Source organism: Balaenoptera borealis (assembly GCF_965194805.1).
Source record: "Balaenoptera borealis genome assembly, chromosome: X".
NCBI classification, from domain to species: Eukaryota; Metazoa; Chordata; class Mammalia; order Artiodactyla; family Balaenopteridae; genus Balaenoptera; species Balaenoptera borealis.
Genome location: NC_138881.1, coordinates 9,573,013 through 9,590,944, shown reverse-complemented (window position 1 = coordinate 9,590,944; position 17,932 = coordinate 9,573,013).

Sequence of the window (17,932 nt, the reverse complement as noted above, 5' to 3'; positions counted from 1 at the left end):
TTTGTTGGCTTCTTTTTGCTTTTCTCCTATTTGCAGGACCTCATTTGCCATTCCAGTTTCCATTACTTCCTAACTGGTGAACTTCATCCATTTCTTACTTTCCTTATCTCTAAAGTGGGTATAATAATATTCCCCACCATACAGGAAGATTAAGTGAGGCGCACAGCAAATATTATGCACTAAAACATGGGAACTGTTATTATTCCCAGGCAGCAAAGAGTCAGGTAAAAATGTGCAGCAGCCAATTTGGATATAAAACGCATTAAATTACATACATAATCTTGACTCATTACATGTAAAGACAAAATACATATCATAACTACAGAGGAGAATCATGACTACAAAATATACTATCTTAAACCAGACTTGAGATGAACAGGGAGAGGGGAGGAGGGAGTCCACACAGCAGTTGAGGAGGGGTGAGGAAGGAAAGCCAGAGGCTTCGCATGGATTTATTACTCTCGTTCCAGGCCAATGATCCACTCAGCACCAACTTTTATGTAAAATAATGTTCTTTGCTTAAACTTATAGATAAGGGGAAAACAATTTCATCCTTAAAAATATATCACAGAGATAGCACAGAAAATAGAACTTTTCTCACTGCATTGGAATCATATTTAACATAGGTTCATAGACTACTTTCACTTAGGGCAAAGTTTCTTAGTCCCAGCACTGCTAACCAGCACTATTAACTATTGGGCTGGATAAGCCTTTGTTGTGGTGGGAGGGCTATCCTGTGTATTACAGGATGTTTAGCAGTGTCCCTGGCCTCTATCCACTAGGGCCAGCAGCACCCCGTTCCCTAGCTATGACAACCAAAAATGTCTCCAGACATTGCTAACTACCTCCTGGTGTTGGGAAGCATGTGTAAAACTGCCCCAGGTTGAAAAATCGGTGACTTATTGAAATGATGAACATTCCCCTTTGTCATAAAATATTCTCTAAATGAATCTTTTAATGATTTTAAATGTTACGACATACAATAATTAATTCAAGTATTATATATAATTAGACATTTTACTTTCATCACCTTTTATTTGTTTCATGATAAATAAGAAACACTTGTACAAAATTCTTTGTTTGGATAACTGATGATTTCCTTAAAATGAACTCCCAGGTTGAATTATTCAATCAGAAGGCATGAACATTTTAAAAATGCATCTGTGGTCCATTCTCCAGCAATATTGAACCAAAAGACACTCTCATTTGGAGGGAAAATATGTTTTTACACCACCAATACTATGCTACCCTGTGTATCATACCTTATAAAAATTATTTATTAAACAAGTACATTAAAAATGATATACCACATCACAGTATACCATTTTTATTTATTAGCATTTATTTTCCTATTTACCCTTCAATGGACTTAGTCATTTTATTTGATGACTGAATCTTATATAAAATATTATACTTGTGTTTTGCAACAGTATTTCTTGAAGTAATTTCTACTTGTGAATGACAGATGTCACCCTCTGTGTTCCCTGCATAATTTCATTTTACTGGCCCTGGCCCCACTGCTAGGAAAGATTTGAAATGTGAGAGAAAGACAACATAAAGGATTTATAGAAATACTGTGAGAGGAAGTGGACATTCTTTCCTACCAGCCCCCAAACAAGAATTTCTTACTTATCTACTGATAAACAGTCTAGTAAATTCAGGCCTCCGGAAACAAACCTTAAGGCAAAGATAACAAGGCAGAGGCAGAAGAACTGATTGTCAACATAACTCAAAAGCTCATATCCAATTGTTCTCTAGCACAATTCTAATATCTGTGTAATAACAAAGAATAGGAATGGATATTCATAATATTATTTGTGCATTTTCAGGAATATTAAATGAAGTATAATACAGTCTGTTTGAGAAGGTAGAACTCTAAGGTGACCTCCATGTTCCCACCCTCTTGATGGCAGCCAGAGAGGCCCTGAGCAGAGGACCCAGCAAACCCACGCCTGGACTCCTGACCCATCGTTTTAAGCCATGATTTATAGTCACTCAGAATAGAAAACTCATACTGTAGGAGGTGACTAATATTGTTTTAGGGTAACTTCCACTAAAATGGTTAGACTATTTGAGCCTGTAAAAAAGTAAACTTCAATTATGATATCTGGAAATTGATTCTCTTTGAATATCTCAGGCCCCAACAGAGGCTTGATGAGAAGAGGGCAGTTTTGTATATTTTACCACCCGTTAAAATATATCATTAATGCATAACCCAGGATAATATACCCAAATCTAAATTCATGATCTAAATATTTAAATATATTCCATTTACGACAAAGATAAGAAATGACACCAGAGAAATAACTAAAAATAGTAATTCTGATTTTGACTCTCGATGCTGATGAGACTAAATTATGCTCTGTTCAAAAACACCATCATCGGTAATGTAACTAATTGACAAATGAAAGCAGAAGGGACATCTGCCAAAATTTGGGTAATTAAAATAAATGCCTGTCTTCATTACATACACATTAAATTTATCATACAATTACTGTATGGTGTTTGTATTCTTTGCTTCAAAGAATTTTATAGTATCAAAATATTTTTTTCTAAAAAAAAGCACTAGAGATTAAACTTACACAGTGGCAAAAAAAAAAGAGGAAGAAAACAATTTTACACATTAAATTTATCATACAATTACTGTATGGTGTTTGTATTCTTTGCCTCAAAGAATTTTATAGTATCAAAATATTTTTTTCTAAAAAAAAGCACTAGAGATTAAACTTACACAGTGGCAAAAAAAAAAGAGGAAGAAAACAATTTACTCCCAAATAAGTTTTTTACTATTTAAACCATACTTCATAGGAGTCATTTGAATAGACATAAGTGCATAATTGATAAAATATATAAGGATGATCATTACATTATTTGTTATAATAAAACGTAGAATCACCCCACATACTCATCAGTATGGGGATTGTTAAATATTTTTTTTCATATATTCATATCATGGAACGTTATGTAGCCATTAAAAAGAGTAGGTTTGTCAGAATGTACTGACATGGATATACCCATAATGTTTTGTTGAATGAAAAAAGTTGTAACACAATATGTACAGTTTGATGACATTTTGGCATATATACACTACTGATACTATGTATAAAATAGATAACTAATGAGAACTCACTGTATAGCACAGGGAACTCTACCCAGTGCTCTGTGGTAACCTAAATGAGAAGGAAATCCAAAAAAGAGAGGATATACGTATACATATAGCTGTTTCACTTTGCTGTACAGTATAAACTAACACAATATTGTAAAGCAACTATATTCCAATAAAAAAAAATTTATTTTTTCCTATAGTTTAGAATATATCAATATAGTGATACATGTATATATGTTATAATAAAAACCCCTATATTAAAAGTATATGCTAAAATACTTTCCTGATAGTGGTGAAAATAAAGAAAATTGGAGGAGGCCACTGGTAAAAAAAATATTATGTACATATTTATATTTTGTGCATAGAAAGGTTTAAAATATAAGGTTTGTGAAAATAAAACGACAAGGATTTAAAAAAACCCAACTACTAAGAGATTACACCGGGAAGAAGGAATGAGAAGGAGGCACTTCTTTTATTCACCATAACCCCTATGAATCCCGAACCCACAAGGTCCACACAAACAGAATAATAATTGTTTAAAATGTCTCATTTCTAATCTGTCTCATTTCTTTTTTTTTTTAAACATCTTTATTGGAGTATAATTGCTTTACAATGGTGTGTTAGTTTCTGCTTTATAACAAAGTCAATCAGCTATACATATACATATATCCCCATATCTCCTCCCTCTTGTGTCTCCCTCCCACCCTCCTTATCTAGGTGGTCACAAAGCACCTAGCTGATCTCCCTGTGCTATGCGGCTGCTTCCCACTAGCTATCGGTTTTACATTTGGTAGTGTATACATGTCCATGCCACTCTCTCACTTCGTCCCAGCTTACCATTCCCCCTCCCCGTGTCCTCAAGTCCATTCTCTACGTCTGCGTCTTTATTCCTGTCCTGCCCCTAGGTTCTTCATAACCATTTGTTTTTTTTTTTTTTAGATTCCATATATATGTGTTAGCATATGGTATTTGTTTTTCTCTTCCTGACTTACTTCACTCTGTATGACAGACCTGTCTAATTTCTAAAATGTCAATTACACATCTTGCAAATATCAATCCAGATTCAAGTCTGAACCCCCAGAAACAGGAATCATATTCCCCTTCTATCCTCTCTTAGTCCACTACCTTCTTCTGCCCAATGGCGTTTTATGGGCTAAAGGCAACCAGGTTGAGATAGATGTAGCTTGTTTTACCACATCTCTCCCTGCCTCCGTATCTCAAGCCCTCAGGCCTCATCTTCTCCTACCTATTCTCTGGTTTAATCCAAAAACCACTAAGAAACTCTTCGTCGATTGAGGCAAACTCCTTTCTACTTTGAATAAGCTCGGGCAGAGAGAATGGAAACATCTACACATTAACAAATTATGACTTGTCACATCATACTTTTATAATTTATTTTTTAATAACAAACACGTTTTAGTTAGGTTAACTTTTTTTTTTGATATGTACTTTTCTTTTTTCCATTTGCTTCTTGGGAGTAAGATCTGTTCCAGTTCAAACCTTTCCACTTTCATCTGATCAGAGTTAATTAAGCTTAATTCAACAAATTTTTCTTGACCAGTTGGTGACCAAAACGAAGACGGCAACCAGATGAAGATGGATGTTCTCATGGAGATTACATTCTAGGGAGAGGAGGCAAAGGCTTAAACAAGACATAATAAATCAGTAAATTGTTGGAGTGGGAATAGGAAGAGAAGAACAGGGTTAATGAGAAGTGGGGGTGGGGAGTGCACAAGTCAATTAGACTTTTGAGAAACTAAAGGAAGTTGTGAGGAGCCAGGACAAATCAAGGGCTCACCATCACACTGAGGATAGGTCCGAGTTGCAGAGGGAGGGCACTGGCCTGTGGGAGGGGAGATGTCTGTCGTCCATTTCCACTTGCTTGTCCTTTAAACCACTGTCTGTGGCTCTGCAAGTGCAGACAGTCAGGCTCCTCACTGCAAGCCCATAATCGGAATTGAGTGGCAATTCGTCTCTGTTTCCCAAATGTCCCCATCAAGAGAGTTTGGAGAGGGCTTCCCTGGTGGTGCAGTGGTTGAGAATCTGCCTGCCAATGCAGGGGACACGGGTTCGAGGCCTTGTGACCATATGAAACTGTTTCCCACCTGAATCGTAGCTTAAGTTCAATTCTTAACAGAGTGTTTTACGAGAATCTTGAATCTTGCAATATGTCATAGATTTAGCCAGAGAAAATACAGTCCAAGTTTAGAACACCCTTATGTCGACTACCCTCTTAGACTAACCTTTTCATTTCCCTTAAACGCTCCTCTCCCTTCCTTGATACCTTGGTTTTGGCCCTAAATACTGCCATATTAGGGACTTATTGTTAATTTATCATAGGTGACTTTTTGTCACTGTTGGTTGTTTAAAGTAATTGAGAGAACGCCTAAGTGAGAGACCTGGAAAGGACTCCAAATAGTAGGGGAAATCCTGCCTACGTGGTAATTGAGTGGCTGTGGGATGAAGCAGATGAAGAGACTGAGATAGTCAGTGATTGCTTTGGAATGGCTGATACTTGGCCAATGTCACAGAGTGACAGAACTAACAAGACAAGAGAACTGTGTTCCTTGATTTTCAGTTCAGGGCTTTCTACTCCCTCCATTTTGTTATGCGAGTCAAGTATATATCCCTTTGCCTACCCAAACAAACACCAAACATTTTAATTGTGGAAATATGTAAAGACATTATTTCTGTACTCGAGATGCTCTCTCCTCCCCACTCCCTTCTGATTCTCTGGCTGAGTGAGATCAAAGCTACAACCCCATAAATTTCTTTGATGTATTGCTTAGACCATCAATATAGCAAGCTAGGCAGAAGACAAAAAGGGCATTTAATGACCACAAGAAACACTTTTACAAGCTTCCCTTCTCTATAAATCTGACACAGTGATTTATACAGGACTCATTTGAATTTACCTCCAACTAGCAGAAATAACCTCAGGAGTATGGACCCTGGTAAAATCTTGATATCCTGATTTAGCACAACACATCAAAATGGCAAAATGCCATTCGACCTTATTGCCGTGTTTATTTAACAAATCTTAAATGGTTCAAAAAATTAAAAATATCCTTAAGGTACACCATAAGATACATCTAAATGATTAATGAACAAAATCACTGCCTCCATTTAATGAAAAGAACTGTTTCATATTCTCTATGAAAACTGCCTCCACTGACCAAGTTATCACTTCCCTCTTTTGTGCTTCTGGAGCATTCGGAATATATCTCCACTCACATGGGGAGGTAACCATTTACTTTCCTATATTCCTTTCTGCTAGACTTGGAGGAAAGGGAATATCAGCCTAACCATCCTAGTGATTGGTACAACACTGGGCATTTATTGGGTTCATGGATAGATGCAAGGATGGATACATGGATGAATGGCTATATGGTTGTGACATCTATAACATTTAACCACCACCAACACCACCACCATATAAGAGTTTATCCAACAGTTTTCCTTTTAAATTAGCATACACCTTCTATAACAAGGTTTCCTTTGTTACCCAGTCTACCCCCAAAAGTATGACATTTATTATAAAAAATACCTGTGTAACCATCACACGTCTCAATAAAGTATTATGAATATGTTTAAAGTTCTATGTGTACATTTCTCCCTACACCCACTAAAGTTTGTATTATTCTGAATTTGTTGTTCATCATTTCCATGCCCACCTTTATACTTTTTACTACACAGGCATATATCCTGAAATCATAGATAGTACTATTTTGCATGATTTTAAACTTCATTCACATAGATGGTATTAAACTATATGTATCTTTGTGTAATGTGCTTTTTGTCTCTCAACATAAAATTTTTCCATGTTGATACATATAGCTCTACCTGGGTCATATTTCCTGCTGTGCAATATTCCACTATAGTAATATACTGCAATTTATTTATCCATTCTCCTCTTGATGGATATTTATGTTGTTTCCAACATTTGGCTCTGGCAATGTTAATATGAACATCGTGTACAAGTATTATACTTGTGCACAAGTGTGAATCATTTTTAGGTAGGATTGGAACTACCAGGTCACAGGAAATGAATGTCTTTGACTTTACTAGATATTGCTCTCCAGTGAGTGTACAAATTTATATGCCCACCAGCAATATGTGAAAGTTCTGATCATTCGACATCCTCACCAAGACTTAATATTATCAACTTTTAATTTTTGCTAATCTCAATGGTATGTACTGGTATCTTATTTTAATTTGTGATCATCTGATTACTAATAAGGACAAGCAGGTCTGTTGCTTATTTAGGCTTTCTTTTTGTGAATTGCCTGTTTATACTCTTTGGTCATATTGAATTGGGTTATTTGTGTGTTTTTTCCTATTGATATTAATATATTCTAAATAATTTATTGTCAGTTTTATGTATAATAACATCTTCTCCAAGTTTGTGGCTTTCCTCTTTTTTACAAAGTAGTATTTTGATGTTTAGAAGCTTTTAACATTTAATGCAGTTAATGAATCTATCTATTCTTTTATGGTTTGTGCTTTATTTATCTTATTTAAGAAACTTTCCCTACACTAAAGCCTCAAATTATGCCTCCTGTATTTTCTTTAAAATATAGAAGTTTTAAATTTTAAAGTTTTGCTTTTCATATTGTAAAAATTGTTTAATTCTAAATGTTTGTTTGCACTTGACCAATATTACATGACTATATATATATAATGTATATATACATACACACATATATGCGTATATATATCTGTGTGTGTGTAGTTTTTTTCAAAGAACAAAATTTTGGTTTTGTTCATTTTTTCTATTGTATCTATTTTCTCTTTCATTTCTACTCTTTAATAGTTCTTTCTAATTTCTTTGAGTTTATCCTAACATCTTAACTGAAATGCTTAGCTCTTTAATTTTTAGGTTCTTCTTTTTATTAGTATAAGAATTTAAGATTATTAATTTTCTAAGAACCACTTTTGCTACATCCCCCAAGTTCTGAAATACAGTATTGTTTTATCATTCTTTAATTACAAATGTTTTCTAATTCCATTATAATTTCTTCTTTGATCCATGGGTTAATTTAAAATGTGTTTTTAAATTTCCAAGTGTACAGATACTCATAAATTAATGATTATGTTTGTGCTCCAATAAAACCTTATTAATGGACAGAGAAATATGAATTTTGTATAATTTCCAAATGTCAATAAATATTATTATTTTTTTCCCAACATTTAAAAATGTAAAAAACATCCTTGGCTGTCAGGTTGTCTGAAAACAGGCAGCAAGCCAGATTTGACCCACAGGCAAAGTTTGCCAACTCCTGGTTCAGAACATTTTCTAATACAAAGAAAACAATGTCTGTGTTTGCTATTATAATTAAACCAAACAGCATTAATAATCACTTATTTAAAAAAAGATACTTTTGTTCCCATAGCAATTTTCCCAGGAGACAAATTGGCCAAGAGAAGCCTCTTACTGTACCACTTAGGGCAAAGTCAGACAGCTCATAGCACATGAGATCACAGCCCCCTATTTATTGAGTGAATAAGATGGTTGGGTCTGCACTCATCTGGGAAAGCAGAACTTTAGAAGAAGGACTTAGATAACTGAGACCTGAAATGCTTAAGTGACTTGATCAGTTTCTGACACTATGAGAGTAGCATAAAAAACCCTACTCATCTTTCAAAATGCAGCTCAACGTGGTCACCTCCTAACAGACCCCTCCCCTTAAGTGCCCAACGTTAATGCTTCTGTCATCTGAACTCACTCTGCCCTTTGCACATACTCCCTGTAGCAATTCTCAGTGCACTGCTTTTCTCTCTCGTTTGAGCGTTCCTTATTCACCCTCCTAACTCTCAGAACGACACCAACGCAGCCAACACCTGGAAATGGCTCATTTAAAGATTATTAAATGAATGGATGTGGTCTCCATAGAGCAAAGCTCATATATTTCCAGTAGACAGGACCAACTGACAGAGCAAGAATGAGCTAGTCACTTCTCAGACAACACAAGAAGAATGATATGATATACGAATCCCTTGCATACCCATATAAACCTCAAGATCTTTAGAATATAAGCATTGTGATGAGAGTATAACAAAATTATATGAGTATGACTCTAGACTGCTGATTATAAAGTCATCTAATCATTGCTAAATCGATTTTAAAAATAAAGATTTAAGAACTATGGGTAAATTTCTCCCCCAAGTCCAAATAAGATTTTATCATTTGGAAAATTGGTAAAACTTAACTCAAACAGCTAAATTATACAGAAGGGAAAGCAGTAATTCATTTTTCCTGTCAGTTATATAAAAAGCCTGGGTTATGAAGAACAAACTATATTCTAATATCATAAGATAGTATTTTCTCCTTTTAAAAAAACTGTCTGAGTGAAATTGAGAAAAGCATTTAACTTCTTAGGACTTGCAGTAAATTTTCAAAATGCTAGAGAATAACATGGCAGTGGAAAAATTTTAATTTTGCTAAATAATAACATGATATGTCTATTCCTCTATTACCATCTTCTTTTTTTTTTTTAATTTTTGGCCGTGCCGTGTGGCTTGTGGAATCTTAGTTCCCCGACCAGGGATCGAACCTGGGCCACAGCAATGAGAGCACAGCCTAACCACTGGACCACAAGGGAATTCCCCAAAATGTAGTCCTTTAAATTAAATAGACTTAGCTTTTTGAAAAGCATGTTAAATTGTTATTATTTTTTATATTGTGCTACAGATTAGAGAAAAAAATTTCAGAGGTCCCCAAAGCCCTAATAATGCAAAGCCCAGTGTTTGGGGACTACCGGATTAGAGAGTATCTGAGGTCTCTTTTAACTCTGACTTTTTAACATAATTATTGTAAATTCTTTTTCTGCATCTTTATATATTAAGTGCCTCTCTCCCTTATAGCAAGCCTCACAATATGTCACCAAAGACAGTTTTCTCAGAAGCTTTTACATCTTCTTTTTCTTAAACTTGATATTGAATTTACTTTCTAATTTACATCTTTATCAATTTCAATTATCTTCCTGTTTGATTTACAGGCTTTCATCATTAGCTCACTAAATTAGCCATATATCCTTTCTTTCGCCACAAAAAAAAAGTCATACACTTTTCTTTTAAAACCCTTATAAGTAGCAGAACTTCCATCTATGACAGGGTGAAGATTTTGGCAAATCCTCTCCCCAACAAACACTTATAAAGCTGGACAAAATGGTCACAAACAACCATTTCAGAGCTCCAAAAAGTGACCAAAGGCAAACAACAAATGGAGAAGCACGTATTGATGACGAGCTCCCAGAGCTTCAGGAAAGAACTGCGGGGGTCTACGGCAGGCTTGCCTGGAGCTGCTCCGGCCTTCGCTGCCGGGTGCAGGAGAGACAGGAACGGCAGCTGTACAGCTAGGGCTAGACTGAAAACCAGCAGCTTCACTGCTAGAGAGGGTTGACTTGATTGGGAGCAGAGCCGAAAACCCATTCCCAGCACTGCTGTCAGTAAAAGCAGCAAACTCAGCAGGAAATAAAAGGGGAAAAGCCACAGCCCTGCTAGCCTCAGGTTCCAGGGCAGAGGGGAAGCCAGGCAGGAATTTAACAAGGAGGTAGTCCTGGAAGTGAGATCACCTTAGAAGTGCAAGAGAAGCTCTCCACACATCTCTGACTGACTCTGGAAGATTACACGTATGGGCAGGGGGGGCTGAAAGGGCCCAGTGGAAACTACAAGTCGAGGCAGACTGTAAAACTGCCTGAGCTCTGAATGTGCCCCCAGCCCACACACAAACACTCACTGGCGGAGTGTGGCACCCACAACTTAAAGCATCTGAGCACGGCCTCTGCCCCACCATTGCCTCAGTGTCACGTTACACAGACAGAGCAGTAGCATCTGTGTGTCCAGGATAACAATTTAAATCAGGGAAAAAAATGAGCAGAGAGCGCCGCAACCTCACACACCCAATTAACATTTAAAGAACACTCCACTCAAAAGCACCATAAATACACACGTTTCTTCAAGTATACACGAAACTCTCCTCAGAATACACCATATCCTAGTCCACCAAAAAATCTCAGTAAATTGAAAAGTACTGAATAATTTAAAGTATGTTCTACACAATGGAATTAAATTAGAAAACAACAGAAAGGAATTTAGGAAATCATCAAATACTTGGAAGTTAAGCAATACTTTTCTAAATACTATATAGGTAAAGAAGAAATCACAATGGAAATTATAAAGTGTTTGAACTGGATTAAGACAAAATTACATATACTAAAATTTATTAGATATAGCTAAAGTAGTACTTAGAGGATAATTTACACCTCTGAAGACTTCTATAAGAAAAAAAGAAAGGTCTCAAAGCAATAATCTGTTTCCAACATAATAAATTAGAAAAAAGCAGAAATTAGATCCAAAACCAGCAGGAAAGAAATCACAAAGATTTCTTTGTGATTTCAATTGAATGGAGGAAATCAATTGAATGGAAAGTAAAAAGAAATAAAGAAAATCAATCACAAAAACTGATAAATTTCTAGGCAGCCTGACCAAAAAAAGAAGAAACAAATTACCAAACTCAGGAATGAAAGTTTGAACATTCCTACCAACTCTAGGGAACTTAAATGGATAAGAAAAATTATGAACAAATTTATACCAACATATTACACAAATTACTTGAGATAGACAAATTCTTAAGAAAATATTCCAATGATAGACCTAAATGTAAGAGCTGAACCTGAATCTAGGAGAAGACATAGGGGAATTCTTTTGTGAAGTTAAATTAGGCAACGATTTATTAGACGTAGACATAAAAAGCACACAGTATAACAAAAAGTGGTAAATTGGACTCCATCAAATTTATACTCTACAAAAGACAATGTTAAAAAATGAACAAACACTCCACACATCTGGAAGAAAATATTTCCAAAACACATCTATTAAAAGGTTTGAATCTACAGTACATAAAGAACTATTACAACTCAAATGAGCCAACAATAAGACATTTGCATGGAAAATTAATGTCACAATGTTGTACAAATACACAACTCCTTGAATGGCTAAAGTGAAAAAGACTGAGACTGTCAAGTGCTAGCACGGATATGGAATAATTGGAACTCTCATTCATTGTTAATGGGAATGCAAGGTGGTGCAGCCACCTTGGAAAACAATTTAACATGTATTAAAAACTTAAACATATATTTAACATATATCCCAGAAATCCCACTCTTAGATAATTACCCAAGAGAGACGAAAGCATATGTCAGAAAAGATTGGCATATGCATATTTATAATAAATTTATTCATAATCAGTCAAAAACTAGAAATGCAAATACCCCATCCATTGGTGAATAAATTGTAGTACATTCATACAATGAGATACTATTCAGTAATAAAAAGGAACAAATTACTGATACATACAAAGACATGGATGAATCTCAAAAGCTTTATGCTAAATTAAACCCGAAAGGTCACATACTGGATGCTTCCAATATATCGCACACTGGAAAATGCAAGACAATAAGGACAGAAATCAGATCAGGGGCCAGGGGTGATGGGGAGAGGAGACAGGCATAAAGGAACATGAGAGAACTTTTTGGCATGACAGAAATGTTCTATATCTTGATTGTGATAGTGGTTACATGATTGTAAATATCTGCCGAAATGCATCTTAAATAGATACAAAAGGGGAAAAAAAAGATTATCAACAAATATTATCCTCATGAGAAAACAGGTTTAGAAGTAGGTCCCCTCATCCTCTCACACTAAAAACTAATAATCCAACTGAGAACATTGGAGAACTACCTAGAAGTTCCATAAGTCAGTGCATTGGCTGTGCGAGGAGAAAGACATGGTGTAATTTATCTGTATAGTCCCAGTACCCAGCAAACGGCCATAATCTCATAGCTTCTTAATAAACATTTGTATAACAAATGGACAGATAAATGGTTTCTAACAAAGATATTTAGCCAAACTCAGATACTCTGCCAGGTGTGGAGGTGGAATATTAAACGGTGAAATATAAAAACAGAGGAGTCTACAAATTAATCTAATTTCCCACAGTACCGTGTCAGTGGTGCCTGGATGGCTGTTTGAGAATCTTTGTGCATAATCGTACTGCCAAACCAGTAAACAGATAAACACTTTTAAAAAGGGATCATGTATTAAGAACATGTCTTTCAAATGACTCACTTAAAGATTAAAACAGATAGACAAATCGAAATAGAGAACTCTACCCAAATCTCAAAATTCTATGCAAGTAAAATTGATCTGTGTGAGTTAGATAATGCCTGAGCCAAAATAAGGTTCTGTAATAAATTTGTTTCACTTGAAGTAGGCAGAATTTCTTATTTTTGTTGCATTTTGCAATAATGAAGCAAACTTAAAGGCTTCTCTGCAAACTGTTCATTTCTTAGCTCTAGATTGTTTTCCCAAAAAATTCAAATCAATTCATATTATTTCTAAAGAAATGTCAAAATGTTCTTAATTGTTTGCAATGATATCACTATTTTTTCTTGTTCAACTTTTTATTTTGCAAAATTTCCTAATAATATCCTTTATAGCAATTTTGGTTTTCTAATCCAGATATAACTCACTGCATCTAGTTGTCATGTCTCTTCAGACTCCTTCAATCTGGAGCAGTTCCTCTGCCTTTCTTTCATGACATTTCCATTTTGAAGAGGAGGGGTCAGTTTTGTTGCAAAATATCCCTCAGTCTGGGTTTCTCATGAATAGGTCGTGGTTAAGCATTTTAGGCAGGGCCGGCACAGACCTGAAATACCATTCTCAGGGCTATATCACATCAGAAGGAAGGGGATGTCCATTTGTGCTAGTACTGGGGGTGTTCATTTGGATCATTTAGCTTAGGTGGTGTTTGTCAGATCTCTCTATGGTAAAGGGATCTTTTACCCTTTGTAATTAATAAATAACCCATGTAGAAGTACTTTGATAGTTCATAATTTAGTTCCATTACATATATTTTAATATTAAAATATTATGACATTGTAAAGTATAATATCTTTAAAAATAAACACATTTAGCCACTAATAACCTCACTAGATATAGTTTTGGAAGAGAAAGATGTGTTTACTTACTATACAGATTTTCAGAGGTTATCAATATATTCCCATTAAATAGATTTAAGTAGATGTTGATAGAAGGGCTCTACAGAAATTGCCTATTTTCTTCCGGTACCGACATGAGGCTTATTGTTTATGCTTTGTGCCCATGAGCCCTGTTGGACAGTCATTTCTTCTGTTTAAAATTCAAGAGCAGTGCCCTTCATTCTGGAGGAAACAAAATGCTTTTCTAAAGTACTAACAAATGTACCATCTCACCAAATATCAAGAAGCCCAAGAGGCCTGACTGGATCAGTAAATAAACTTCCAGCCCCTGGCCTAAGCTCCAATGATTTAGTTTGATTTATAAAGTGTTAACCTTGAAATATAGTTTGAGATCAAGTTGGCCACACTTTGTTACAACACAAACTGGTAACTCACTAGAAACCCCACTTGCTTAAAGTTAACATGTTATAACAGAAAGATCCCTGCAGTTTAAGACAATCAGTGCTTTTATCTTAATTCCATCACTTAAACCTAGCCTTTGTTAATTCACTTTCCTTTCTGAAAATTAATTTACTCATCTTTAAATTGGGGCTCACAGTACCAGCTCTGTGGGGTTGTATAAGCAGTAAAACATATCATGCATTAAAGAGCTCTGGAAACCATAAAGCACTTACAAATGTTTGCCAAAGAGGGGTAAATGCCCTTCAAAATACAATTCTTATTATTTCCCACATGAAAAATCATTCAACTTAGATTCGATGCCAAATAAAATAAAATCTATTTATTAAAGAATTTCCAAAGCTTTGAATGTCTGAAAATGGAGCATCCTGATTGTAAAAATGAAGCAACACTGAAAAGAACAGAATTTTAATGATGCCAAGAATCAGGCATAAACTGCTCAAGAGACTGCTTTCCATGCTGACTTCATGGAGTAAAGTACGGTTTTAGGAGGAACAGCTGCCAAGTTGGGTTGTCAGCCTACCGCATACCTTTTACAGTGATGCTAGAGGTGCCTACACACAAGGCTAAGGGAAACACTCAAGCACTGGCTGCTTTTATCAGTCAGGTGTACACATGCGCACATATGCGCATGTGTGCATACACACAATGGTCTGGCAAAGAAACGTATCAGTTAACCAAAGTGTAACTCCCTTCAAGTAATGCCTACATGCTGTTTTATGAGTTCGTCTAATCCAATTCTTGAATAAACTACTAGAATGGTGGCTGAGTGTACCTTCCCAGTGAAAGAACCAGAAAGGGTGGAGGCAAATGGTCCAGCTGAAATGTAATTGGTGTTCTATTCACAAGCGCTAAAATAAGCGTTGGTAAAGCCAGTGACTGCACTTGACGCTTCATGTAAAACAGGATTATGTACCAGATGAAAATGTGTTCAGCTAAATCAACGCCCAACCTAAGGAAGCAGCAGGAGGCAAGAGCTGGCTGGATTGGGGCTCAGAAGGAAGGATAAGCAAGAGGAGTACTGATCTCCTTATCCATCCCCCGCCCCCCCAATCCTGCTGTCACTTCATTCTCCATTTAATATGGTTTTACAGACATTTATTCCACAATACCCTTCTTTCACTCTCCTCTCAGATCCACTTGGCCAAACCTTAGCCCTAATAAACCCAACTCTCTACACTGACATCACTTTCACCAAGATGCTGACAACTGCTGGAGAGAATTCAAAAGAGAATGGACTCGTGGTACCACACTGAAGGTAGCCAGCCTTAAATGGGTCCCAGAATTCCTTTGACTAGTAATCGTTTGTGTTTCTCTGGTCATACCTCTTTCAATTCCCATAGCAGCAACTGCCGAATGTAATTGCTATGTCTGACATTCCAATAATGTAATTAATGCATAAAACTACATGAATGTACACTGCTTAGAAGGGACTCACAATAAAAACTTACATATTAACAATCCAGGTAGTTCATATTAAGAATGATCAAAAACTCTATAAAGCAAGGGAAGCTCTTTCTGCATGATTATGAGAAAATCATATATATGAATAAATGTATTCATATATGTGAATGGTAATTCAGTGGAAATGTAAGAAGAAAATCATAACCAAAGAAAAGAAAGATACAAACTATTCTAGCTATCATGTTCAAATGCTCAAAAATCACAATTGAGCTTCAAGCTTTGCCCCAAATTTCCTGGCTACTAAGGCAAAAAGAGAAAGAAGATCTATTTTATGGATCTTATTGAACTGGAAATATGTGGAAATTCCTCAGCAAAGAGTATTCTTTTTTACCAGCAATGAAAGTAACATCAAATGACTCATGTAGGTCACGAACAATACCTTTTATTAAAATCACAAACGCCATGTTAAATTTTGTATGTCTATTTGTAGTGGTGGCTTCTGACAAAGGTAAAAAGCAAAACACTGGATTACAACTCTATGATTCCATGGGAGGCTAAACTAACAGAGGCCATGGATGTAGCATCTGCTGGTTCAACTTGGTCCAATAATAGAATTAAAATACCTAGATCAGGGTTTCACACCTTGGCACTGTTTACCTTTAGGGCCGGATAATTCTTTTGTGTGGGGGCCGTCCTGTGCCTTTTAGGATGTTTAGCAGCGTCCCTGACCTCTACCCCCTAGATGCCTGTAGCACCGCCTTTCCTCTCCCCAGGTTATAAGAACCAAAAATGTCTCCAAACATTGCTAAATGCCACATGAGGGGCAAATTCACCCCTGGTTGAGAACCGGTGACTTAGACTAATTGAAAACAATTGACTCCTCAGCTTTCACCTTCCCAGTTCATCGTCTACACTGATCATTTCCACCTTGCTACTGGCCTTGTGGGAAATTCACCATCAGGGACATTGCCACCTTCAACATTTTGAGCTTTTGTTTTTGACATTCCTCTATCCCTCCATATTTCTTCTTAACCTGCCAAATAACCCTTGCAGATTTAATTTCAAAAGATTTTTATAAATAATTCTTTGCTCTGAATAGCATTCATCATACAGACACAGATGATATAGACTTCTATTCACTATAGTTTCTACCAGAAAACTGACCTCCTGGGGGAAAGCACAACCACTTCTGTGACTGCAAACTGAGCAGGCATGTCGAAACATGCTTTTCCATATTCACTCCCCCTCTTCCCAATCCTCTCATAAATTACCGTGAACACGGGTGTTGGTACTTTAGAGTTTTCCCTCTAGGGAGGGTGCACTGTACACCACTTATACTATTTCTTCTACAACCACTACAGGTTAGCATTTGGTATGTGCATTCATGATTTGCCCGGTATTATGGTAGGAACCTTACAAACACTATCAATATTCCTCACCAAAACTTATCTACAGAAGCATTATTGGCATCCGTTAGGGTATCTTAGAAAAGGAGATGCTCAGGATTTCGAGAGAGAAATACTAGGCGCTCAGCTTCAGAGGAAAATGTCGCTGTCAAAACATAGCCTTCATTTCTCACCCTTTTGCTTTGTTTCAACTAACATTCTGTCCTTGTCTTGAGTCAGTCAATGGCTAGCTCCAACTTGATATTTTGTTTCCTTTTCTTTCTTCTCCTTCCTAGTGCTAAAGGATACTGCCCTCTCTAACAACTTTCATGCCCATTTGTCTTAGAATGGTCCAGATTCCTTTTGTAACTCAGGAATGGTTAGATGCCTGTGGTTTGTTGTCATTTTCAGATTTGCCATAGAAAATATATGCTGTTTTTGTTGTCTGTCTAATCAGTTGGTGCTGGATTTGCAGAGATTCCAATTACCATGAAATAAAGCCTCACTGAGTAGCTTAAGTTGAGGCTTTCCATGTTGATGGCCATAAACAAGAGACCCAAAACAATTAGAAAGGACCC